The sequence below is a fragment of the Rhipicephalus microplus genome, chromosome 7, assembly GCF_043290135.1.
Source record: "Rhipicephalus microplus isolate Deutch F79 chromosome 7, USDA_Rmic, whole genome shotgun sequence".
Classification (NCBI taxonomy): domain Eukaryota; kingdom Metazoa; phylum Arthropoda; class Arachnida; order Ixodida; family Ixodidae; genus Rhipicephalus; species Rhipicephalus microplus.
The window spans coordinates 55,501,989-55,529,984 of NC_134706.1; the positions used below are offsets into that span (position 1 = coordinate 55,501,989).

General features: G+C 43.4%; 1 long non-coding RNA gene across 1 annotated transcript; it reads left to right on the forward strand.

Annotated features, from left to right (window-relative positions):
• The first annotated feature begins 686 nt into the window (after positions 1–686).
• LOC142767473 (uncharacterized) lies at positions 687–26,318 on the forward strand. Its single transcript, XR_012884907.1, has 2 exons — positions 687–797; positions 26,071–26,318. It is a non-coding gene; the product is annotated as an uncharacterized LOC142767473 (long non-coding RNA).
• Positions 26,319–27,996: the final 1,678 nt, after the last annotated feature.

A 27,996-nucleotide genomic window follows, 5' to 3' on the forward strand; every position in this document is an offset into this window, starting at 1 on the left:
CGATTCCTACTCACGGTAAGTTATTTTATCTACACGGAAAAACGGGCCCTTAGGTATACACTTCTTTCCCTTATATATATATATATATATATATATATATATATATATATATATATATATATATATGTATGTGTATATATGTATGTATGTATGTATGTATGTGTATATAAAGTTTATCTATGTACTTACTGGATAGCAGGTAGCCAGTGAACCACCCTTATCTAAACGTCTTCGTGTTGGTCTCTTTTTCTTGTTATGCACCGCATCCGTGGTATATATGCCGGTATTTAAAGTGTGGGGGGAATTTTCGCTTCTAGGCATACGGCTATGCATTCTTCTTCTTTTATAGTGTTTGAGCTGCGCACATTCACGTGACAGCAGCCTGTATGCGCGTATATTCAAAAGACCGTGAATCCTTTTCAAGTGACGTGTATCGCATTTATCCCTCCCACTCTTCAGAAAATTCTTACACTGCGCAGCATAAGTCCTATCGGAACATTATAAGACAAATTCGCTATGCACTGCCTGCTGTACGTCTTGTGATAAAATATTTGGTTCCTATAGATATTCTCAAGTTATTCTATCTTTACAGCATTAGAATTCAAGCAAAAATAATACTTTCATTTTCATTGAAATTAGATGTGTCAGTTACGAGTACAACAAATTTTCGTGTGCGTTTCTTCCAGCAAACGGTATAGCAGACGTCGACAAATCACTTTTTGGTCTATGGAACGAATACGACGTTCTTGTGGCAACTACAACTTGCGTGACCCTTACGTTCACGTCACTGGTTGATGGTGAGTACGGTTCCAGTCAGTATTCACAAAATCCAGACTGTCAAACTGTCATTCAGGATTCGGGAGTATCGTCTGTGTGTGTGGGATGGGCGGGGTAATAGACGACACAATAGCAGCACCTCGAAGTCGTTGTCTCGTTCCGATGTGGTAACCTCATTGTGTAAACGCATTACCCAGAAACGAACGCTACGATTTGGCATATTTTTTGCATCCGTGAACTAACCGGCCTCTCAGCGGCATCATAAATCTGATTCGTTGTTGACACAATGAGTTTTCGTTAAAACATGTGATGAATTGTACTTTGAACGATGGCCCACAGAAAACACACATCAGTTTCCCCAGGGTTTCTGTAGCCACATGGGTTAGATAACCCTTACCATCTGACCATCACCGAGTTTAACTTAAACATAGCATTTGTCGGTGTTTTTTTTTTGAAATGCATGAGTCCCATAACACTGTACGAAGGAAGTCGCACGACTCACCATGTGGTCTTTTGTAGCTGAGCAATTTCAAAGTGACAGCAAGCACTTCACCTGCTTCACTTTTAGCTCCGCACTACCTGTTTTTGTACGCTTCTGAATAGGAAACCGCACACAAAAGGTAATTCACCTGTTGGCCGGTTGGAAAAGGAAACGCCGGGAGAAATGTTCTGATAAGCACCGAGAGTGACAGTGACAATGGACGAACAGATACTAATGAGCGTATCGCACTTCAGATCCTCAATAGCTTAAATGTTCTTTTTATGCTCGTAAGTCACTTTGTATCTAATGTTTAATATTACTGAGTGAGATCAAATGCAGTTATTTCCTGTGCATTGCTTGTCATGTAACATCAAATGTTCTTTTTATGCTCGTAAGTCACTTTGTATGCAATCTTTAACATTACTGAGCGAGATCAAAAGCAGTTATTTTCTGTGCATTGCTTGTTATACAACCTTAAATGTTCTTTTTATGCTCGTAAGTCACTTTGTATCTAATGTTTAACATTACTGAGAGAGATCAAATGCAGTTATTTCTTGTGTATTGCTTGTTATGTAACAATAAATGTTCTATTTATGCTCCTAAGCTACTTTGTATATAAGTTTAACATTACTGAGTGATATCGAATGCAGTTATTTTCTGTGCATTGCTTGTTATGTAACATTTGTGAATATTATGAAGCATTGCGTGCCGCCGACACGCTAGAGGCCTAAGGGAAGTGGTTAGAGCGATGAAACGGCAGTCACGGCCCCACTCTCTGCCTCTCGGCTAACTTCACGCCTGCTCCATTGGTTCCTTCCGAACGTCATTTGTGAGTTTCTTTGTGTTGGACGTACAGGACAGAAAAAAATAAAGACAAACATAAACCACAGCGTCTGTCTATCAGTTCCTTCATTTTTTCCCATTCTTTACGTTCTCCTAAAAGATGTGTTATGAAAAAACCCGCATCGCATCCCTCAAGGACCATTCGTTTTCGAAAAACTTTCGCAGCGTCGAAGCATTTGTCGTAAAAGCTTGTTGAGTGCAGTTTTTGGTATTTCTGTTTCAATCAAGCTTTGAACATACAATATTCTAGTGCAGTGTAAATGCACTTCGGATGGCTTCGGTCTAAACATGGCCGTGACCGACGCGCCCCTGAATTTGATAATAAATGATTGCGCTCGCTCGAAAAAAAAATTACACACATCTCCCCGTCAATCAACCTGAAAGACATTCAAAACAGCTGTAATTACGTTTTGCTGCTGCTTTTTTGGCACGAAGCTTTGAATCCGCTTGGGTGTGTTCATATTGCGCTCCAGTCGCGTGAGCGCGGAACTGAAGGTACACTGCTCTGCGCTCATGTTGCGCCACAGCCGCGCGAGATTTTGTTTCTTCAGAAGTGCATTGTGGCATTGCTGTCGTGCTTTAGCTTCGCTTGCACGGAGTTCAAAGTTAGCTTGGCACCACTGCTGTTTCGCGGCAGCGGCTGGAGCCGATCAGCTGCTGCGAATAAGTCAGCCTGCTGTTTCCGCTCCTACCGATGCACTGCCATTGATTATCACTGAACAAATTCACCTCGTATCTGCATGTTTCACTGCAAATGTAGTCGAAAGACGACAGTCTTGCGTCTGGAGAGTAAACATATCGTTTATTTGATTTTACGCGCAGGAAATTTGGTGAATTGTATTCTGGAGGCGCCGCGTTAGAGTCTCGATACGTGCAGCGAAGGCGAACGAGCTTATCGAAGCAGGTTAGGCACGAGCGCTATCGGGCAGTTGTCTTGAAAAACGTAGGAAGGCGTGCGCGCCTGTCTCAGAGGCGATAAGCTGTAAAAGGCTAAGCGACGGGCAGGCGCTACCGCCAGGTCGCCTTAGCAAAGCGTCGGAAACACTTGCCTTTTTGAACATCGCGTTGCATTTTCAACGCAGCGTGATAAACACTACGATCCTTAGAATTACTTTTGTGTGCCTTATCTGGTATAATGCCACGCAGAAAATATTGACGTGTTGTTATGGTACCTGAGATATGTGCGATAGTTGCATTTTAATTGACAATTGCACTAGGATGAACGATGAATCTTGAGCAATATTGGTGGGCGCTGTGGATGGGGTTGGCCGTTTGAAACATCGATTAGTGCCGTTTGGTGTGTTGTTAGTGCAAACAAACAGACAATTCTAAGAAAGACAGACACACAAAATTTTTGCGCCAAAGGTCCCCAAAAAGGAATATTGTCTTTAATGATGCGCAATCACTACGCAAAACCTGGGATCATGGCACGTGGCCCGTCGACTTTTAGTGAATTCTTCAAAAAGTTTCTTGAGTAGCGCCTCTCGCAGGAGGAGTGGTAGGTAGAGGGGACGGTGTCTAACACGGGTGGTATAGGTTACAGTAAAGGTGCCTCGCATCAAAATTAGCTACGTTCCTGAATCCGCAGGTAATCATGATGACGTCATATACTAGGTGCTCTCCTACAGCTCACACCCTTTCTGGCGGTCACTCGCGTGTACACAAGTGTTGCCATTCTACACTTCTCAGGTTAACGCTTAAATTCACCTCTCAGCTTTTCTGTCGAGTGATTCCTGCAATGCTCAAAAGATGGCGTGCCGGCACCCAAGCAGTCGATCGGACTGTCACGGTGGATGGACGTGTTTTTTGAGCACTCCCTATCGACTGCACAGATAAGTTGTTTTGCATGTTTTGAGCATATCTTTATAATTATTGGGCAACATTTAAAATCCTTGTAGCCCTTATATTATTGTACGACCTTTTCGGGGGTCAGTCACCAGGTATTTATTAGTTTGTGCGTGGGTGTGTGTTTGCATTTCTGTTTTTTGTTGTTGTTTTTATTTTGCTTTTGCCGCCCTGGGGGGGGGGGGAGGTGCAGGTACATAGAACACGCAAATTTTTGCAGTAGAGCTTAGACATTATCTTTTTCGTAGGGCAGGGCTCGAGTTTTGTAATTATTGAGTGAGACAAGTCATAGGGACAATTAGTGTCAGAAAGGCATGGTTAAAAAGACTGTAAAGTGTTCAGGATGTGCGGTTGGTTTGAAAGTGGACCCAAGTGTAGAAGCGGATGGAGAAGAGACTGACGTGAAGTGTAGGCAATCTGAGGTCGAGGGAAAAATGGAAAAAACGATGGTTACCCACAATTACCTGCTGATGAGAATCACCGAGCTTGAAACTGCGTTGGCGACAGAGCAAGAGAAGACGAGGGCTATGGGAGAAAAGCTGAAGTCCGCCGAGGAAGCACTATCCAAGGTTAACAGAGAAGCGCCCTTCGTAGAGAACAGCAGGGAACCGGCAACCAGAACTGCGGAGAAGAAAGAGCAAGCAAGTTTGGAAAAAACAGGTTCAGCCGGTTCATTTGTCGCAAAGCCCAGCTTCAGCGAAGTAGTGGTGGGGCTGGGAGGGGACAAAGCAGCCGCCGTCAGAGATGCTAGTAACCCCCAGGTGAAGGACACTCCAGCTGAAAAGTCTCAACTTGTGATAATCGCCGGGGACTCGAATTTTAATCTATGTACAGAAGCCATCAAAGAGAGGGTAAGAGGTGACAAGAGGGTTGCAGTAGGGGCATTCCCAGGACGCAAGCTGGAAGCAGTCGTGAGGCAAGCGAGCGCAAAACTCAAAACTACAGCTGATCGAAGAAACCTCGTGATAATTTCAGGCGGTTCAAATGATGTCTTAAATGAAGATACAGCAGGACTAGCTACTACACTGGCGAAAGGCGTCAATGACATGCGCGCCACTTCTCCTCAGGTACAGGTAGCGATAAGCACGACACCGGAGGTACCGGTGCGTGATAGCAACCTGCAAAGAGCGGTTGTTAACGGAAACCAAGAGATATGGCGGATGAGTCAAGAAAAAGGCTTTGATGTGGTGCAAATAAACAGAGAGGTGCATAGGTGGGGTGGTTTTCAACAAGACGAAATTCTTTTCAATGGGCGGCTAGGTCATGAGGTAGGTTGGCTACTTGCAGGACGCGCAGTAACTTTTTTGGAAGGCAAGCGGGTCCTTCGGGCTGCAGGATTACTATTAACGAGGAAAACAACCAGGGAGACTCTTTGCCAGGTGATATGAACAGATACGATTCCAAAGTGGCACCAGTATCTAAGATAGGTAGAGTCTGGGGCAGAAATAGACGTAGCCACGAGCACCGAATCAATTCAGACATAGGGTATATTAACATGCAGAGTAGTAGGAAGAGGCTGAAGTGGGAAGAGATAGAAGACCAGCTAAGGAGGAGTGGCCGATGGCATACGGTTTTGTAGAAACACATCTCAGGGACATGGAACAACCTTCTAACAATGCGGACTACGCATAGAAATATTGTAATAAAACAGAAGGCAGCAGAAAGGGTGGTGGTATTGGGGCATTTATTCATGAAGGTACAGACTGGCAAAGGGTCACGCAAAAGTGCAAGGAACATTTATGGCTAAAAGGGAAAGTGGCAGGGCAAATGACACTCCTTGGTTTCGTGTACTTGTGGACGGGAGCAAAGGCCAGAGAGGAAAACCAGGCAATGTGAGAGTGTATATCAAAGGACATTCAGGAGTTGGGAGGAGAGTACGAGATAATTATACTAGGACATATGAATGCGCACATAGAAGATATAGATGGGTATACCGACCCGACAGACAAAATGATCATGGTTATGTGTGATAGGCTTGATTTGATCATTTGCAACTGTACCGAGAAGTGTGAAGGGCAAATTACATTGGAGGTAGGAAGGCTGCAGTCGACGATAGATTACGTACTGATGTCACATAGGATGTATGATGAGCTCAGGGGAATGCACATAGCTGAAGGTGGCTCCAGAAGTCTGGGTAGTGATTACAAACGTATGAAGCTAAGTTTTGGAAAAGCAGTGAAAGTAGGAAAGAGACAAGATGAGCAACTACAGGAAAAGTTTTATTCAGAAAGGCAAATTGAAATAGCCACTAAACAAATTGAGAAAGTAATCACTGAGGATAATAAAACAGTGTGGACATACACGAATCTAATTACACTGTTTGAGCTAGAGCTTGCTAAGGCACGGGACAAGCCACCCCGAAAAAGAAGACACAAACACAAAAGTTGGTGGAATAAGGAAGTTAAAAGAGCCTTAGCAAAACGTCAGGAAGCCTCAAGAGAACACAGATATGCTAAGCAGCCGGGTGAACCGACAGCTGATGTTGAAATAAATGGGAAATCTTTCTAAGCTGTAAAATAGATGCATCCCTTCTGGTCAATGAAAACATTAGAAGAAAGGGAGCCCAGTGACTGGTAGACGTACATAAAAAGGATAGAAAGACTGCTGCGAAAATTTAGAACCATCTAAACTCCTTAAGACATGAGACGAGCCTAGAGCAGAGGTTTTTAACTACAACTTAAAGTGCTAGGCTAGAACGGGGGCTAAGCTATTGATTATACAAGAACAAGGGTGTCACAAAAATTTCAACAAAGAAGTGCTTTATGCACCACAATATACAAAGATGAATCAAGTGGCGCGATGGCTCAATTTTCACAACAAAAGTGGAAAAGAACTGAGAAAAAGGTTCCTAGTAGTACATCAACAGGCCCAGATGGCATTCCAATTATGGTGATAAAGACATTCGGTCCGAAGTCTAAGCAGGCTTTGAGAGAGGCAGTGAGCAAAATAATAATCGATTGAGAAGTTCCCGATCAACGGAAACTTAACAGCATGAGCATGATCTATAAAGTAAAGGGAGACAAAGCTGGCATAAACAACCACCGTCCTATAACAGTGACATCAGTGGACTACAGGCTGGCAATGCAGATTATGGAGGAAAGACTGCAGGCCTGAATAGTGGATGAGGGGGTGCTGGGAGAACAACAGAATGGGTTTCAGAAACACAGGAGGTTGAAAGACAATCTGTTTTCACTGACGCAGTGCATCGAAATAGCAGAAAAGGAACACAGGCCCCTGTGGCTAGCATTTTTGGATATCAAGGGAGCTTACGATAGCGTGGTTCAAGAGGAATAGTGTTGAATACTGGACACACTGGGCATGGAAAATGTAGTCAGTAATTTTTTAAAGGATATCTATAAAGGTAACAAGGTAATTTTCAAGTGGAAAAAACAGGTATCCAAGCCTGCAGAGGTAAAACGGGGGCTTAGGCAGGGCTGTTCTCTGTCACCCTTATTATTCATGATCTACCTACAAGAATTAGAGGCCAAATTAGAGGGAAGTGGACTTGGCTTCAATCTATCTTTCGTCCAACAAGGAAAACTCATTGATCAGGCATTACCAGCATTGATGTACGCAGATGATAGAGTGCTAATGGCCGTCAACAAGGAAGATTTGCAGAGATTGGTGGACATCTGCTGTAATGAAGGAGATAGGTTAGATTTCAGATTCAGTAAGGAAAAATCAGCAGTCAGGATTTTTAATGACAATGAAGGTAGTGAGCTTAGAAAATAGGAGGTCACACTAGAGATAACAGATAAATACAAATATCTGGGCGTACAGATAAGCGATGGGGCCGAGTACATAAGGAACACGAAATATACGTGTCGACTAAAGGTAATACGAATGCAGCGGTAATGAAAAACAGAGCACTGTGGAAATACAATAGGTATGATGTTGTGAGATGAATATGGAAACGGGTCATGCTTCCTTGTCTGACGTACGGCAATGCGGTCTTGTGCATGAGATTAGAAGTTCAAGCAAGATTAGAAATTAAGCAACGTAGAATAGGTAGGCTTGCCTGCTACACCAAATGAGGGAGTACAAGGTGGTATGAGATGGACATCATTTGAGGGGAGGGAAGCTAGCAGCAAGATAAAATTTGAGAAGCGATTGAGATAAATGGGGGAGGAGCGTTGGGCTAGGAAGGTTTTCAGCTACTTGTACATGAAGAATGTCGATACAAAGTGGCGGAAGCGAATTAGAAAATTGACTGGTAAATACATGAAAAACAGCAGGGGGCCACACCAAAAAGAATTATCGGTTAAGAGGAAGGGGAAGGAAGCTGAGACCGATATGTGGAGAATCGGCATGATTAAGAAGTCCGCACTTGAGATATATCATTTTTTTAAGCAGGAAATTGCCAAGAAAAGGATCTATGATAGTACTCGGGTTTGTTCTCAACTGTTTGAGGCCAGCACCGGAGTATTGCGAACCAAGACATATCGGGCCAAATACGAAGGAGTATACACGGTACGCAGTGCGTGTGGAGAGGAAGAAGAAACTGCCGAACACTTGATAATGTCTGTAAAGGGCTTCACCCTATAGTTCACGATGATGGCACAGAGTTTTTCAAAGCACTGGGGTTGAGGGACAGTGAGGGCAAAATAGACTTTAAGCGGGTAGAGTTAACTAGAAGGAGGTTATCCGATTGGTAGCTAAAGTCTAGGCACGAGTGAAAATTAAACCCTTCACTGCAAAGTACGAATCCTCAACCTCACTACATAAGGGAAAAAATAAATCTAGTTTGTGGTTCGTTAAGTATTACGGCTTGGTGGCGCAAGCCACCGCCCGATCTGAAGGATACAGCCATATCCATCCATACAGTTATGGTGCCTTGGTGAGCTCGTTCGTCTTTTTTTTTTTGTAATATGCCTCAATTGCATACTACCTCCCAAATGTGTAGGAAAACGTGGTCAATCGTTTCCGGTTTGATAATGATTAGATTATGACATCCCTATGGCATTTAAAAACCACGCTCTTATGGGAAGTTTTTTGCAGAAAGTGTTGCGGTGTGTATTTAAAAAAAGAACATTTTTGCATTTGCAGCCGCCTGCAATTTTTTACTTACTTAAGTGCATTCTGATTATTGCGTGCTGCATATAGCCCTCTGTACCGTGGGCTGAAGAGCACCATGTCTTATGAATATTTTTAGAGTTTTTCGTACAACAGGTTGAAAAAACGAAAGATCTGCGTGGTAGACGTAGCACAATCACAGCTAAAGCTAGAAGAGTGGCCTTTCAGAGCCTTTTTAAAACACTCATTGGGTAACTACTGCAAGCACACTTGCTTGGTACCCACTAGTAAATTAATAATAAACTTTTGGGTAGTAGGCCGGCATTCGCTACGCTATTTTTTGTCATTAATCTCAGAAGCGTGGTTACCGCTAAACACTTGCAAGGTATTTCGTGCCAATTGTCAATGCAGTGGCTGACAACGATGAGGAATTATGCCTCAAATGGGTATGCATCACTGTTAATAGGGGAACAAGAACAAGCTTTTGTGATGATTTGGAGCAACTGACGGCCCACTCGTTAGCTTTTCGCATATTGCGAGGACTGGTTGTTCTTTAGCTGGTTTAAAATGCTTTATAAGTCGTAATAATGCTATTGGTTTCCTGACATGAAGCCTGCCTAAGGCAAGTTTGACGGCAAGTCACAAGCACCGGTTTAGCTCAGTGGTAGAATACTGGGCTGGCACCAAGTGGACCTGCGTTCGAGCCCCACTGTTCCATTGGTGCTAAATCGTGCCTGCCTAAAGCAAGTTTAAGAACAAATTACAAGCACCGGCGTAACTTAGTGATAAAATATTCGGATGGCACCCAGCGGACGCGCGCTCATGCCCCACTCTGTCATTATTGCAAACATTTTCGCTCAATGTGGTTACGGACACCGGAAGTGGCAGCGGTGGCGGCGGCGGCGGACAACAAGAACTGCGCGTGACCCGAAAAGTGATCCCATAACAGATTTCGCTGTAAAACAGACACACAAAAACCGCACGCTAGCCACAACTTCCTTCCTGTAGCCTTGCGCAGCCCCTGTCGTAGCTTGAGAGTTTGCAACAAACTCCATGTGGTGTAATATAGTGACGTGGTGGTGTTTGTGAAGTGTGGTGTTTGTGAAGTATTAACAGCATAATTCCAAGATTTAATGAAAACCGGGATGACTTGGATGCCTACCTAAAGAGGTTCCTGAACGTTGCCACAGGTCAGGAGTGGCCGAAAAGGAAATGGGCCACAGCCTTAAGCTTATGTCTGAGTGGGGAGGCCTTGAAAGTGTTTGGACGGTTGTCTACCGAAGATTCACTCGACTAAAATATAGCGAAGGTAGCTTTGCTTCAACGATTTCGGTTTACGGCGGAGGGCTACCGGGAGAAGTTCCGCCAGAACAAGCCCCAAGTTGGCGAGACCGGAAAACAATACGCGGCTAGGCTTTCAAGTTTTTTTGATCGGTGGGTAGAAATGTCAAAGACAAACAAAGAGTACTTGGCACTCCGTATCTAATTGTGTCGGAGCAATTTTTGAACAACTGCCATCAACGGCTAACGCTGTTTCTTCGCGAAAAGAAGCACAGCAAGCTTGAAGACATAGCAGAAGCCGACGATGATTTTTTAGAGGCACAACGACAGCCCAACTTGCTCCTGTTTCGTGAGAGAACGGAGAATAGTAGTATCATGGAGAAGAGCGGGGGCTTATTTGTGAAAACGACCATAACGTGTTTTGTATGTGAAAAAGCTGGTCACAGGGTCTCGGAGTGCCGAACCAAGCTTAAATAAACTTACTGTGGATATTGCCATAAACTAGGGCACGAAGCGAAGGTCTGCACAAAAAGAGATTGCTCTATAATGAAAAACCTTGTTTGCTGTCTCCTGAAGAGGGCCCCATTGAAAGTACCGATCCACCATCCAACGAACCAGAGGGAAATGTTGCTAGCACGGTGAGAACTCACCCAAAAGCTGTGACTCGCCAGATGCCGGTTTTGCAGGGCATAGTATTTGGCCAGACAGTTTCAGTGCTGCGAGATACGGGAAGCAAGACGCTAGTAGTCCGTCAAGATCTGGTGACAGATGAAGCTCTAACAGCTACTACTGATGTGTTGTTTCTCGCCGACGGCAGTAGCATTGCCATTCCGGAGGCAAAGGTTGAAATCCAGTCGCCCAATTTTTCGGGTATTTCAGTGGTCAAATGCATGAAAAGACATTTGTACGATGTCATCGTTGGCAATGTTCCAGTAGCAAGGGAAGTCCAAACTCCCGTTGAAAACTAGAAACAGAGAATTCCTGAAAGTAAGTCGAAATCAGAATGGTCATGTGGGAGAAGAACGAAGGATGAAGATTCACCAGATTTTGTGGTGGATGGTGTCAAGGGCCAAGAACGGTCGACATCATCTAAGCTCGACTTGAAGACTTTGAATTTGACCAGAGAGGATGTGAGCGAAGCTCAAAAAGAAGACAAAACTTTAGATTCATGTAGAAAAAAGTGGGTCAAGTGTTACGAGAAAAGTGTGCAACGCACTCTATCAAGATAGAAAAGAGAATTCTATACCGTTGTTACCGAGGCCTCAGACAAAATGATTCAACAAGTGGTGCTACCCCAAAAACTGCAAGGTCAAGTTTTGGCTTTGGCTCACGAAACATTGATGTCGGGGCATCAGGGAATGAAAAGGACTATCGACCGAGTTTTAAGCGCATTCTACTGGCCTGGCATTCAGGAGGCAGGGAAAAGATATGTACGATCTTGCGACATATGCCAGCGGACCTATCCTAAGAGCACGGTTGGAAAGGCCACACTTGGTCGCATACCGTTAATTGACACTCCTTTTGAAAGAGTGGCGGTGGACATCATGGGACCTTTAAAGCCCACATCGCATATGGGGAACCACTACATACTGACTCTGGTAGACTTCGCTACTCGATACGCAGACGTGGTAGCTCTGCCATCGATTGATTCCGCTAGTGTCGCCTAGGAATTAATCGAAATGTTTTCTCGCATTGGTTTCCCTAACGAGATACTGTGCGATCGGGCGTCATGTTTTAGACCTGAGCTGATGAGAGAAGTGAATTATTTGTTAGCCATTAAGCATCTTAGATCGACACCTTACCATCCAACGTGTAATGGTTTCGTGGAGTGATTCAATGGTACGTTGAAGCAAATGCTGCGAAAATTGAGTCAAGAGGAACCCAAGTCATGGGATCGATTGTTGGCACCTTTTCTTTTTGCGTACCGTGAAGTACCGCAGACCAGTACGGGCTTCTCGCCATTCGAGTTGTTGTATGGCAGATATGTTCGAGGACCCCTAAGCATACTCAAAGAGTTACTCAGCCGGTGGAAGACACGATTTAGAACCTAGCAAAAGCTTCACGACCTGAGACCAAGAAGCAACTTCAATCTTTCCTTGGTCTGACAGGGTATTATCGTGATTTGATACCCCATTACGCAGAGAAGGCTCAGCCCCTAAGCAAAATGACCAAGAAAAGTCCGCTGGAAAAAGCGAGAGGGAAGCCGCCTTCGAAATCCTCAAGAAGGCGCTCACCCAAGTACCGATCATCAAGGCTCCGGATGTCAAACGACCCTTCATACTACGCAGTGATACTTTCGATACATGCATAGGCGCAGTCCTTATGCAAGACCATGACTCGGTGTTACACCCTGTCTCATACGCTAGCCGACAGTTATTACCTCGGGAACAGAAATACTGGACTATAGAGCGTGAGTGCTTAGCACTTGTGTGGGCTATTAAAAAATTTCATATATTATTAAGGAATCCCTTTAGTTGTTCAGACCAATCATCAACCCTTGCAATATTTGTCACTGGCAAAACACCTCAACAGCAGAGTCTTGAGATGGAGTTTGGCCTTGCAGGAATATTGATTTCATGTAGAGCACATGAAGGGGTCTGAAAAGGTCGAGCCGGATTACATGAGCCGAAATGAGTGATTATACACTGGTGCAACTATTTCAGCATGGTGAGATTACATCTCAATGCAGTAAACCGTCGACATAATACAACTGGACATATTCGGTTTTCGGCCTACCGTATGTGAGTGTGTGTTTTGAATGACTTCATCCAAGAATTGAGCAGCAGTTTTTCGTGCAGAAAAACTTTCCCCAAAAGGGGTCTATTGTTGTGTAGTATAGTGACGTGGTGGTGTTTGTGAAGTGTGGTGGCACCGTGGTGTTATGTATAACGTGCTCGGAGGCGACGGCAGCGGTGCTTTTCGATTGAGCGGCAGAAAGACGATGACGTTGGCGCGAAACTTCACGCATGAAACTGCGGCCCGCCAAAAGGAAGAGGTAGTTTGCGCGAAAGGTTGCTCTGCTGATGCACGAGAGGGAAGAAGAGGAAGACGAGTCGGGGGTTCTCTTGGCCAATCGCCCAGAGTGGGTATGAGCCATGGAGTAGAGGATACAAACAAACCAAACAAACAAAGAACGAGATCGAGCTGACTGGAGTGCAGATCATGGGTGTCGCGCGACTACGGTGTCGGGTTCCGGACCCGACCACGTGAAGTCAGGCAAGGCCAGGACGCTCCAGCTGCCCACTGTGTACTCGGAGGTACGTGGCCTTCCAGAGTTCTGGCCGTGACTGTTCAAGGTCACGTCTCTAGTGTTAGTTCCGGCCATGACTGTTCAAGGTCACGTCCCAGGTGTCCGGGCTTCGACTCTAATTCCAAACCACACGTGGAGGGTGGAACCTTCCGCGTGGTGATCATCTCCTCGAAACGAGCCAGCATCGGCAAGCAGCCGCAGTTCTTGCAAAGGCAAGAGCTACTTCGTCTTCCGCCAAGCGTCACCCTGCTGGTCAGCGCGTGACTCCAGCTGCTGAGACATCGCCAGCGTCCGCCGCCTCAACCCACCAAGCCACCGCCACCATCAACGCCACCGGTGACTGTTGATTTTTATGAACATTATAGCTCGACTACTTACAGGACATGTTTTATTTGCCAGCTTAGACTCGGTGTCTGACAATTGCAACTTCATCTCTTTTTTTTTCTTAATTATGTTTAAAGTTTCTACTTTTCTTTTCGCACCTTAAGCGGCTTAGTTATTTTTTAGCTTCGAGGCTTTCCCTCTGAGCATCAATTTATTCAATCGTAAACCTGCATCACACTCCGGCAACAGTCTATTTATTTCTGTTAGACCACAATGGAATAAAATATTTAGCAACAGAGAATGCTGATGGATTACCTTTTAATTTATTTAGGATGACAGCCTTGCACAGTACAGGACGCTCTAGAATGGTGAAATTTTACTGTAATTTCGACAGGAGACCAGCAAGACGGCACTTTAAAGAAAGTATCTCGAAGTTTCTAAGGGTAGTAGCAACAATTGAATGTGTTCCTTTATGGTTAAAAAAGGTAGAAGACCAACAGACCATGAAGGAATTTTAAGACAACCCCCGTACTTCCTTTTCTCATGCTTACCACATGATGTGATATAGCAGTGCTTAACGACGGTAGTAACTTTTCTGCCATGTTTGCTGTGTATTGTGATATATTTGTCTCATCCCCGCGGTTGTAGTGTTTAACCGGAAAAAAAAGAAAAAGAAAGCTCGTTTGCTTTTTAGATGACCCGCGCGCGCTTGCCTCCACACTAGTATACATCCACTTCGTTCTCGTTGATTGGTAGGCACGGAAGCACTTGAAAAATTCCCACTATGAGAAGTACATGAAGGGTACCGATATTTTCCCAAAGCCTCCTCACCTGCATGCTCTAAACTTCGTTGAAGAACGTCTGATAGCTTCACATTGGCTATTCATGAGCGTTAGGCATCTGATTCACGGCAGCAGGCAATATAGCATAAATGGGCTGGTGGTTAACGGGCCAATTGAGGTGGCCACCACTGAGAAGCGACGGCCACGGAACGTGCCCAAAAACGCTGCCTTCGACGTACGCATCATGTGCTGGCTCGTTACCAAGCCTTCCTGCGGAAATGGTCTCGCAAAGAAACGTCCTGTGCACCCCCGAGCAAGCTCTTCTGACATCATTCACTTTATAGATACGGCCGTGATTTTGACAAAATCTGACAAGCTCACCATAAGCTTCTGGAATACGCGAAGACTCAGGCCCGTATTCACAAACGCTCCTCCACTCGACCCTTCACTCGAAACGCTCCTTAAGTGACGTTTTCCCATTCACAAACCGCCCTTCACTTGAAACGCTTCCTTCACTTGAGAAAATCTTGAGCGTTTCCTCGAGATTGTCAAGGAAGCGATCGAGCTACCTTGAATCGTCCCTCGAGTGAAGTTTCTGCGCCAGCATCGCGTCCATGGCGGAGCCCGTCTCACTTTGACGGCGTTTCTCGATCAAATAGGCTGCCACCGCCGCGTTCTTTCGACAATGACGGTGCGCGTTTACTACGGAGCTGTCTTCGAACGGTTCAGCAACGGCTACTGTGGCGCCGGGACAAGCGGGCGTGGTGTCAAGAGGAGCACTTACCAGTGCCGTGATGTGTTGCGTTCCGTGCATGAGCCAGTGGATTACCTGCCTTCGGGTGTGCGTATACTCTTCGTGCGAGTGATCCATGACTTACTGTGGATTCCAGTGCTTTGAAGTGTTTTGATGAAGCTCGCACACCGCATCAGTTCAAGCGTGGTGTGAAAGCTTGACAAGCAAGCGGCATATCAAAGTTTTGATGCGCTGGGCTCACCGTACTTTAGAGTGGCTTCCTCTCCGGTGAACCTTTGCTGCCCTAGCCGAAATTTACGACGAAGCACACCTCCGTTAGACGACCATCTGTACCAATGAGAAGGTAAGTTCTCCTGTGTTTTTTTTTTATTTTTTTCCTGCTTCGGTCAGATTACTATTAATGACAGTTTTAGAAAAGCACACTACAATACATTGGGCTTAATGGGTGTGCTGCTGTAGCTACTACGCGTGAAACATAGCTTCTTTATACAGTGTCTATGCAGCTCACAATACCAATGAACAACCAAGTACACATTTAGGGGATCAAGCAGATGATCATGCTCTGTGAAACCTGCGTGTACGCAAAAGTGCTTCGAGTGTCGTATGAAAACGCAAACATATGAAATATAAGTACAGCAGATACATGATGAGATTGTTTTTTTTAATTTGACCCCATTTCTGCCCCCTGAAGAAGAATTGCTGGCTATGGCACTGATTCGTGCAATTAGATATTGAAATTATATACCCATATGCCTGGTCAGCTGCCCAAGTTCCTGAGCCAAACATGTGTCAAAATAGTCAAAGCTCAATACTTCAATCATGTCTGTTCTTGAACGCGAGACATACTAATGAATGTGTGCACAGCTAGAATTAAAGAAAAATGCGGCTTTTGTATCCAAGCTATCACGTTTTTCTAATATTATTTCTTGCCTCTTTTGTGCAGGAGACCAGCTGCCGACAGAAGAATACAGAGAAAAGGCCTCCTAGAATCTCCCGTATTATCAATGCATTGCAGAGTTTGCACGAATGTATACAAAAGCACAAAAACAGCAGTGAATGCGTGCAGCTACACTGCATTAAGTGCGCTATGGTGTCTACTTTCTTATTCTTATTTATGATGTCCTCCGAGCTCGTACTTTATCTTTACAGTGTGTAGGTTGCATATGTTTGATTGATGAACACTTTTCATTTGCATTCTTATGTTTGCCACGTTGAACCTCATCAGCCACATGTAATAAAGGTCCATTTGCCATTCACAACTTCTGTTTTGTTCATTTATTATTACATAATTATCGTCGTGTTTGTCTTTTCATGATGAGACAGGACTGCAAAAACCACTTCTTCGATTCTACAGGAAAGCAGTTCTAGGAAAATTAAACTTGTTTTATATAAAGCAGCACCACTCCTCTTCCACGGAACTGAGATGGCGTGGTTCTAACTGGTAGACTTGCTAATGATGCAGCAATAGCGGATATGTTATTTACAGGGTTCTGACCAGATGTATCCGCGATGACTGCAATACTCTTGAGCATTTTTCACCGCTTTGTTGCACTGGTCTTCAATAAATCAGCAGAATAATATACGGTGCTTTTGACGACACTTTCTCGAAGATTGAGAGAACCCACAGGATAGTTTTTGAAACAGAACAGCGCCAAAAGTCAGACGCGGCTTCAATTTTATGATTTCCAAAAAAATAAAACATCCCCTATAATTTATGTTGTGCCGGGGCTTTGGAATGCAGCACAGACACCACGATCCTTTGCAACAGGTATTTCCAGTAGTTATATTGCAAATAAAATCCAAAACATTAGTGCGAAGGTCATTCATGCACTAACGATTGTGCTTCTAAGCATGCAGATGGAGGAGACAGGAAAAAAATTTAAGACGTTGCCGCTGTGTGAACTTGGAGACGGAAGCTACACCAATTTAAAGGTTACTTCTATGCGAATCTGTCAAATTAGACGCATCCACAAATGCAGGGCAAATAGAAAAACAATGAAAAAACAATAACTTATTCCTTGGAAGTTTAAAATGTTAAAGTTGACACACACACACACACAAGTCCCTGTTAACCGACTATATATGTTACTAAATGAAGAAAACAACTTTAAAATGTATTTTTCGCCAATAGTGAAAGAAAGGCACACGATCGCTTTTCTTAACTTGCGTAGCAGTCTAATTCGAATGCTCAGCCACGAGTATAACCTGCCTAGTTTTTAACGCTATCCTGTTATAGCCTTGAATATCAGTTGCGAGCAATGTCTTTCAAGTTTCCTATTATACGCAGAGGAACAACTACGAAAGCGCCACGGTGAAATTTGCAGTAAATGAGAAAAATAAACATTGCACAGGCCCCTGAAATTAGGAACTGTGCACGTACTCCCGTAGCGAGATCGAATTTACGTACGAGTAATCCTTATACATAATGCGGTGGTGAATGCTAAAAGCACGCCAACATACTGTGATGTATAGTAAAAAATACTCATTCCACCGCGTTATACATTCGGTGGCTACATTACTGATCAGAAGGCTCTCAGTAGAGCGAAAGTAAACAAAGCAACAAACCATCTATTGCGCTTCCTGTAATAACTCACGTTGTTCGTTAGTCACCCCGGCGAAAGTAGGCTCTCAAACAACACACACGCAAACACTACCGTAAATATAAACTGCAAATAATAGACGCATACAAGACAAAATAAACTAAGCAGGTAGACACGTTCAGCAGCAGACGAAATGCCATCAGCTGTTCGTTTAGCTGCCTGGGTTCAACTGTTGCCAGACTTGAAGAAGGTTTTCGCTAACTCTATCAGCAAAAGGCTAAGGGAAACAACACTACCACTCTAAATGCACGTATTTTGCTGTAATGTCAATTTAGAAAAAAGAGTAACTAGAAAAGGCGTCCTCTTAATGTACATAGATAGGCAATCCTTAACCACAATTGCGAATACTCTCGTTATCAGGTGCTTTTCTTGGCGCATGCAGTTAACTCAAGTGAAGGGAGCATTTCCAAGGCCTCCCTTGGCGAAGGAAGTGTGAAGGAGCGTTCATGAAACGCAGCGGCCCCTTGAGTGGAGGAGCACGCTCCACCTTGACTTCGTCAAGTCGAGGGGAGCCCTTGAGTGAAGGAGCGTTTGTGAATACGGGCCTCAAAATCAACATTTTAAGCTCTTCGTTGATAAGCTGCGCATTGACACAAATACCTACATTTTTGATCATTCTGGCTACCCAGTTATGCTGTCTACGAGATAGCTAGAGGGTAACACACGCAATTGTAAGTGGTCTATAGTGAAGTCACTATCTATATCTTTGTGTTTTACTAATATTCGAAGCCTACTGCCCCAGAAGGATGAGTTGTGTTCTTATAAGGTGAAGTTTAGGATATATCGATATGACTGTGTTGATAGATGAGGAAGTGGCAGGTTAATAGCGATGAAATTACAGTCTCATTTCACCTTGATACTAACCATTTTACAGAAAAAACTTGAGCTGTCTGAATTACAACCCTTGCTAAAATACTTATAGGATTATGTTATCACCCACCGGATGCGCATTCCTCTCGAGAGTTTTTGCGTGATAACATAGAGCGAGCTACCCAACTCTATTTAGCTGATATATTTGTTATGATTTCAATTATCGCTGATTAATTGGTCTGTCTTGTCTTTCCCACGTCGTCACTCATCAACAATTTTAGAGCATTCTCAGCTACAACTTGTTTTACTCTCGAATACAACTCACGGTTACAACTTGCAGAACAAGTTGTTTTGCAATTTACCCGCGGCACTGACAAACAGGGCCTGGTTTTCACGAGTGCACCTGAAACTAGTTGATCGATTTCATGCATAGAAAGGTTTAGCTCATTCGTTTTCGTATCAATTAACTCGTACTGTTTACAGGCGCAGTGACTAAAACTATTCGCGATTATAACCATGCTCATTATAAACAATTTAACACCAAACTACATTTTTTTTCTTACGAGCATTTTCTGTCGTCATTTGCATCACAGAACGTAAACGCCAACTGAATACTCTTTGAAGAAATTAATTTAGAGCTACTTAACCAGTTCCTGTCTCTAGTTCTAATAACAATTCGTAAGACAAACCCTTGCTTTACGAATCACGTTTGAACATTACGGAACAAAAATAAATATTCGTATAATATATCAAAACACATGATTCTGCTGCCTACCGGGAAATAAACAACCTGTGCTTGCAAGAGTAATTTGGAGCTCTAGAAGCAGCAAAGGAGAAATATTACTCGCAGAACTTGCCTTTGCTTTTCAAAAATAATTCTAAAATATTTTGTCAACTAATTATTCACTCCTTACAAGAATTCTTCAAATCGCATCAGATTACATATAGCTAACCAAACTCTGATTTCTGATCAAGCTTCCGTGGTTGCCTTTAATGGGTATTTCATCTCAGGTTTTGCAAAAAAAATGTCCCAAGGTGCCATTTCTTTCTGATCAGTTCTTTCGTTTCATAGCTCCCATCACAGAAAGTATCGTGAACCTAATCACAGATCATAAGGTCTCCACTTCATCTGGCATTGATACCATTACTCTTAAATACTGAAAAACATCACTGATATTTACAGTTGCTTTCTGTGTCATCTTTAACGAGTATATGTCATCAGGTGAGTTGTCCAAAGACTGCAAAATTGGCAAGGTAGTCCACGTAATCAAAATCCGTGAAAGGCCCTCACCCCGTAATTATCGACCCATTTCACTCACATGCTTATCGTGGAAATTACTTCAACATATAGCTTCGCATATCTATGATCACCTTAATCGACAAACTTTTTTTCCCCTCATCAACTTGGCTTCAGCAACAGCTACTCATGTGGCACTCCGTTGTTCGAATTCACCACTGACCTGACCACTTTATTATGAGAAATAGCTATCAAACCGATTGCCTGTTTCTCAATTTCGCCAAAGCTATGAGACTCATTGGCGTTTAATTTTTATATTTTCCTATTTCTGTGCTCACTAATTACACTGTATTGATAGCGCAACTTCATGTCGAACCGCCAGAACTTCACGTTGGTTAACGACGCTTCATCAAACATTTGCCATGACACGTCTTGTGCTAGCCATGGCAGTGTATTGGGTACGTTACTTTTTTTTTACTACACAATAATGGCATGGCCACTAGCCTTTCATGCCGAGTTAGGTTGTTCGCCGAATGTTGCGCCATCTACCACAATGTTAAATCTATTGACCATCATGTTGCTCTTCAAAATGACCTTAATCTAACCTACAGGGATTGCGAAGCTTGGCAGATGTCCCTTAACTTCTAAAATGCGAGTTAATCTCATACACTTGAAACCGTACTAACTCAACCTTTCTGTTTACTGTTGACAATACCATTGTTTCTGCCACATATCGTACAAATATCTCAGCATTGAAATTTCATCAGACATATCTTGGACTAGGCACATAGCAGCTGTCTCTTCAAAAGCCTCCCAGTTTCTTGGCTACCTGCGCAGAAACTTGCATAACGCTCCCAGTAAAGTAGGTGCATTATCATATCTAACTTCTGCTCGCCCACATTTAGAGTAGCGTCATGTACAAGGTGAAAACATCAAGATTACCTTGTCCGTAATTTCGAAGCTGTTCAGAATCGAGAATAGGGCAGCTAGATTTTTCGCTCAACTACTAACATTAGTTAGGCATCACCCTAATAAAAGAAGACCTCGCATTCATGTCACTGGATCAACTCCGGGTCATTTCTCTTCTCTTCAGTTGATAGGTACATATACAGTAATAAATTTCACTGTTTGCCGCTTCATCTCCCTGTGCACATACATCGACGCATTCAACACGCACGTAGTTTTATGCGCATCCATGGTCACACACAAGCATTTAACTCATCGCCATTACCTTACTAGCATATTGGAACGGGCTTCCAAATTACATCGTATTAATCTTTAATCGTGAAACTGTTCGTAATATCCTGATTTTGTTTAATTTTACTGTTGCACCTTGCTGTTTATTATTCCTTTTTTGTTAAATGTTAAGCATTTTTAGCGAACTTCGGCGACCTTGCGCGTATCTATCTATCTATCTATCTATCTATCTATCTATCTATCTATCTATCTATCTATCTATCTATCTATCTATCTATCTATCTATCTATCTATCTATCTATCTATCTATCTATCTATCTAGCTGCCTACGACTTTTAGCACTCCTGGCCGTTTCGATAATGGTATCGGTACAAAGCTTAGTATGGCTTAACAAGACTGTATGAAGAACATATTTGATTAGCCATAACATGAAGATTATGACATGTATGTCATGAATGTCAAGATTTACATTTCATGGTCCTGTAGCTATTGTGGTGGTTTAGTTCACATGGCATGTTGCAAAACTGGTATGGTGTGACATGATTGCATGAGGAACACAAGCTACAAACCATAAATGAAAATTAGGGCATGCGTGTCATTGTAACAGCTTGAGTACATACCAAGCTCATAATATGCTCGCGGGCGTTTCGCTAGCTTCACTTATATCAAATTTGGCATTACGGGACGTGAATGGATGACGAAGTTATGTTACTGGTGCAAATATGATTAACATGAGATGCATGTCATGTAACAACATGACTACATGCTACGCTCATGATGCACTCGCGGTCATTTCGATAGCTTCACATATACCAAACTCAGTGTTACGCGACGCGAAAGGACGAGATAGGTAAATGAGGCGTGCAAACATGATAATCACGACATTCGTGTCATGTAACAACATGACTACATGCCACTCTCATTATGCGCTCAAGGTCATTTGGCTAGCTTTACATATGCCAAATTCGGTATTACTTGACCTCAAGGGATGACGAAGGTATATAACTGGTGCAAACATGGTAATCATTACTTGTGTGTCATGTGAGGACATGACTACATGCCACAGTCAGGGTGCCAATTGATTTTGACGTGACGTGGCGCGCGGGCTCACCGCCGTTCATTTCGTCGGGTCAAGCTGGCGTTGCCACGCCAGGCAGCGGTCCTGCCATATAATCGCAGGCACGCGCCGCACTGCGTTGCTTTGGCGCATGCGCGTTTCTGTGTGTCCGGCGTCCCTCCATCACGAAAAAAAGGAGACGCAGTATTGTCTGGGTAACGCATCGGCACGAAATGCAGCAGCACGTCGCATTTCGCGCCGGTTGCTGTTGGGCCGTGCTGACGGACGCTGGTTTTGCTAAAGTAGTGCCACTGTGCTTAGCGTGCGCACGCATCAACGCTACAATGGAGTATAATGGGCTCTTCATGATGCGCTCGTGGCCGTTTTGCTAGCGCCACATATACCAAATTTGGTGTTACGTGACGTCACTGGATGAAGAAAGTATTTGACTGGTGCAAACATGATGATCCTGACATGCATATCATTTAGGAATATGACAACATACCACGCTCATACCCTGCTTGCGGTCGTTTCGCTAGCTCAACATAGACTAAATTTGGTATCACGTTACGTGAATACGCGACGAAGGTAAACGACACATGCAAACATGATGATCATGACGCGGAAGTCCTGTACGGTATCATTAACCTCCACTTCGTAACATTGTGGTCATTTTAAAGTGACATATCAACCCTTGTCATTCTTGCTTCGCATATCTGCGATTCCCACTGTACGTGGGATCTGCCAATTTTTTTTTCCTGTTTTCTTTTTTACTTTTTTTCTGTATTTTCAGTGCGAAGCATTTCTTAGCGAACTTCAGCGACATTGAGCGTATCTATCTATCTATCTATCTATCTATCTATATATCTATCTATCTATCTATCTATCTATCTATCTATCTATCTATCTATCTATCTATCTATCTATCTATCTATCTATCTATCTATCTATCTATCTATCTATCTATCTATCTATCTATCTATCTATCTATCTAGCCGCCTATGACTTTAGGCTCTCCTGGCCGTTTCGATAATGGTATCACTACCTAACTTGGTATGGTATAACATGGCTGTATGAAAAACATATTTGAGTAGTCATGGCATGGAAAATATGACATGTATGTCATGAATGTCATGATTTTTGTTTCACGGTCCTGCAGCTCTTGCGGTGGTTTCGTTCACATGGCATGTTGCAAAACTGGTATATTGTATGGCATGATTGCATGGCGAACACAAGCAAGAGACTCTAATATGAAAATTATGGCATGCGTATCATGTGAATACATGACTACACGCCACGCTCATGATGCGCTTGCGGCCGTTTTGCAAGCTTCCCATATGCCAAATTTGGTATTACTTGACGTCAATGAATGACAAAGTTATGCGACTGGTGCAAACATGATAACCACGAGATGCGTGTCATGTGAGAACAGGACTATATGCCACAGTTAAAGCGCCAATACATTTTGACGTGACGCTGTGCGCGTGCCCACCGGCGTTCATTTCGTCGCGTCGCGCCGGCCCTGTGGCGCCCGGCGCCGGTCCTGCCATATACTCGCATGCGCGCACTGCGCTGCGTTGCTTTGACGCATGCGTGTTTCAGCGCGTCCAGCGTCCATCTCTCACGAAAAGAGGGAGACGGAGTGTTGTCTGGGTAACACACCGGCGCGAAATTTGCGCCAGTGCGACGGACCGCGTGAAATTCTCGCCTGGTGTCAGACTATAAAGTGCTCGCGTTTTGCTAACGTGGCGTCGCCGTGCTCAACGTGCGCACACGGCAACGCTACATTGAAGTATATTGGGCCCTTCATACTCCGGTCACCACCGTTTTGATAGCTCCAAATATACCAAATTTGGCGTTACGTGACGTCAATTTATGACAAAATACATGACTGGTTCAAACATGATAATCCTGACACGCGTGTCATGTGAGAAAATGACAACATACCACGCTCATAGCGTGCTCGCGGCCGTTTCGCTAGCTCCATATATACTAAATTTGGTATCACGTGACATGAATACATGAAGAAGGTAAACGAAACATCGAATTAGGATAATCATGACACGGAAGTCGCGTATGGCTTCATTTGCCTCCACCTCGTAACGTTATGCTGATTTTAAAGTGACATATCAAACTTTCTTATTCGTGCTTCGCATATCATTGATTCTCACTGTACGTGGGACCTGCCAATTTTTTTGTGTGTGCATTGTATATACTGACGCACCCCTTACTCAACGCACAATATTGGGCCTGTAAGGCATATGGAACAAATGGAACGATATGCCAAAACTATTCCAAACATTGTTGTACTACTAAAGTGTTTAGTAGCACGCGTCTGTGCTACTAAACACTTCGTTGAGGCGCTTTAACGAAGCGGAAGTTTATTGAATTCTTTATTTACTTATTTACTTTACACACTTTATCCCCGTAAGATTGCTATTTCAGGAGCGCGAATATAGAGTACAGAATAAAAACTGCAAGAAAGGATACATGAGAAATAACAACACAAGAACAAAAGGTGTTTAACAATTATTACCAAAGCCTCATTTTGCATGAATGTAAACTTTCACAACGTGGTCAATCATTCGTTGGACTTCACAATTTCCAGAACTTGGAAAATATTTCAGCCTCATATGGTAAATTGGTGAAGAGTATTTCGGTTTCATAGCCTCATGTGGTGTAAATGGCACGAGCTGTATGTCTGCACGTGCGCTATGCTTCTAGGCTGATAAGCGGGTTGACTTTCCACTGAGTGTCATCTTGATTCGCACAGCGCGCAACCTACAGTTCGTAAGCAATTCCATTTGTCGCAGGGCTTGGAGAGAGCAAATAATGAAAACATTACTTGTGCTTTGTACTGAGTTTCATCAGATCATCTTACATTAATAAAAACCATACTAACCTTTCGCCGAGTACACTGCAAAATGCATTCTTTAGGCGGATATCATACACCCCTAGGAATTCATGGTGTAATTCATTGGTGTAACATCACACAGTGATAGATACCAAATAACAATAACTACTGATACCAGATACTTTGTTCCGTATGAAATTTTTTCCGCATATAAGAAACTGATTTTTCGAACCTCATGCAAACATAGTACACTACAGAAAAGAGTCTAACCCATGTTTTCGCATGAACAGCTACATCGCCAAAGTGCATGCCACAATAAGGGTATCAGTGCTATTTTTCTGAACTATGTTACAAAATTGTGGCACTGTGTGTGCTTCATTCGATACTAAATATTTTATCATTTATTGTACAAACTTGTAAATACCACAACGTGAGTCTTTTATCCGCCGAACAACTCTGTTTCTTCTACAAAACATTACAGACAAGACTTTTCCTCCACGCTAAAACTTATGAAAGTTAAAAGAAAAATGATTAAACTATTGGGACGCGTAGACGCGCGGTGACGGCAAGAAACCGCACGGCTTGAGAGCTCTCAAGCAACTTTATTCTTGTCGCTTCGCTCCCATCACTTTTTTTTTGCCCACAAGTTGAGGAAGTTGAGTAGACGAGGGCAGAATCAGTTTTGAAGAAAAAAAAACTAAAAGAACAGACTCTGGCTTCGTTTGTCTCTTGCCAGAATCGCCACTACAAATCTAGCATAGTCATGAAGCATGAGAGGCTTGAGAGTACATATACAAATTAATCGCAGTAATTGGGCAAATCAGTGTTATTTACAAGTTACGTAGCTTGATAATGTGTTCATTATTGTCCCCAACTGCCTTTTTTACTGCTAGTGTTTCACCGCGCCGTCATCGAGAAACTCATGTGTAGCATTCAGTGTTTCTGGTTACTATTTTCTTTCACAGGGAAACTACACTGCATGATATGGGGAACACGTTCCGGTGAAAAAATTAAAGAGAACGATTGCTATAACAGCTCGTCCATGGCCTGTGGAAAGCTGCATAAAGCAGTGAAAAACCGAAGAAATGATACTTGCCGTTTATATGATGATATTGATGAAATTACTACAAAATTAGCTCAAAAGGAAGAAGGAATTGTGATGGAGCCATAAAAAACACAACAAATAAACACATGTATTCTGTAGTTTTAATAAGGCTCAGTGTCAGCTGAAGTTTGTTGACAAAGCGAAAATATTGGCAACGCCAGAATAAAAGAGTGTACCTCGGTAATTCATTGTGATAGTGGGTCTACCACTCTTTCAAACAATGAAATATTATTCATGAACTCTCGTTGGACACTACTCTTTCACCGGTGGGTAAAGCAATAAAAAGAATACACATTAGTTTCATATTAGTGTTGGGCACTGTAGGCTTTTAGCTCAATAAGATTTTATTGTCAACATGTTGTGGGGATGTAAATTTGTGCAGTAGGGGCTTGAACAGAAATTTGAACTCTTTCTACGGCAAAATTTTTATCTGACAACACGGTTTTGCCTCAGTACATTGACGGGAAACAGTAGAAAAACGGGACGCAGAAAGAATGATCACACAACACAAGCGTCGTGTTGTATGATCAATTTTTCTTCGTTCCGTCTTTGCGCTATTTCTCTCAGTTTCATGTACCCTTTGACCCTTCAAGACACCCTTTCGCTTCACAAAATAAGGTTCTAGCGTTAAACACTGACAAGATCAGGTTGCAGTGGCGGCCTGTCCGGACCCACAGATTATTAGCTCCTCTACTGTGCCGCAGATCTGACCACCACTTCGGTCAGTGGTTTCACAGGAGACTAAGGCCGTGGCTTAATGCGTATTTATCTGGGATGTAGTGGCCAGGCACTTCTCCGGGGTGGCCAATTCTTCTCTGGTGAGAGAATACGTCACCGGTGGTGGTCACTGGGGAGGCCACTCCTCAGGCCCCTTTAATGCATTTCGATCTTCACGTGGATAGAATTTTTAAATGTCCTGGGGAATGGCACCGCACCGGGATTCCAACTGCGGACCTCTTGCATGCGAGGCTGATAATCTAACCACTACGCCATCCCTGCAGCCAGTCTTTCTCAGTAATGAAGTTGAACTTGTGGTAATCTACAAAGAATGAGTGCGAGCCATCTTTCTTCTAAACCAGTATAAAGGGTGGCGGCCACGGACTTGTAGGCGGTTGAATAACATCGTCATCGAGAATTTGTTTGACTTGACTACGAATAGCGTACTGTTCTTTCTGTGAGATGTGGCAAGCGTGTTGACGCATTGGTTGCATGGTTGGCTCAGTGATGATTCTGTGTTTGGTTAACGGAATCTGTGGTTGCTCCGTAACCACACTAAATGGGTGCCCGTAAAGATAGAATTGAAACTTGCCTATGGCCCATGCAATAGCTAAACACTCCTTTTCTGTAACTTAAGAGTTGGCTTCAGCTTTGATTAGAGCATGACTGGCGTAGGAGGCGAAGTGTTCATCAAATACTGGTTTACGCTGGATGAGCACAGCCTTGAGACAGGCAGACACCACTAGCTTTTGTGTGAATTTCAGTCAGGGCAAGTGGACCGAAATATCACATGACTGGAGGTGACGAAAGAAGGCGACGGAATGTGACGAATGCATCATGACATGGGGGTAAATACCCGGAAATGTCATGGTTATATTGATTGATATGTGGGGTTTAACGTCCCGAAACAACCATATGATTATGAGAGACGTCGTAGTGGAGGGTCCGGAAATTTCAACCTCCTGGAGTTCCTTAACGTGCATCAAATCTGAGCACACGGGCCCACAACATTTCCGCCTCAATCGGAAATGCAGCCGCCGCAGCCGGGATAAGGTCATGGTTCCAGCGC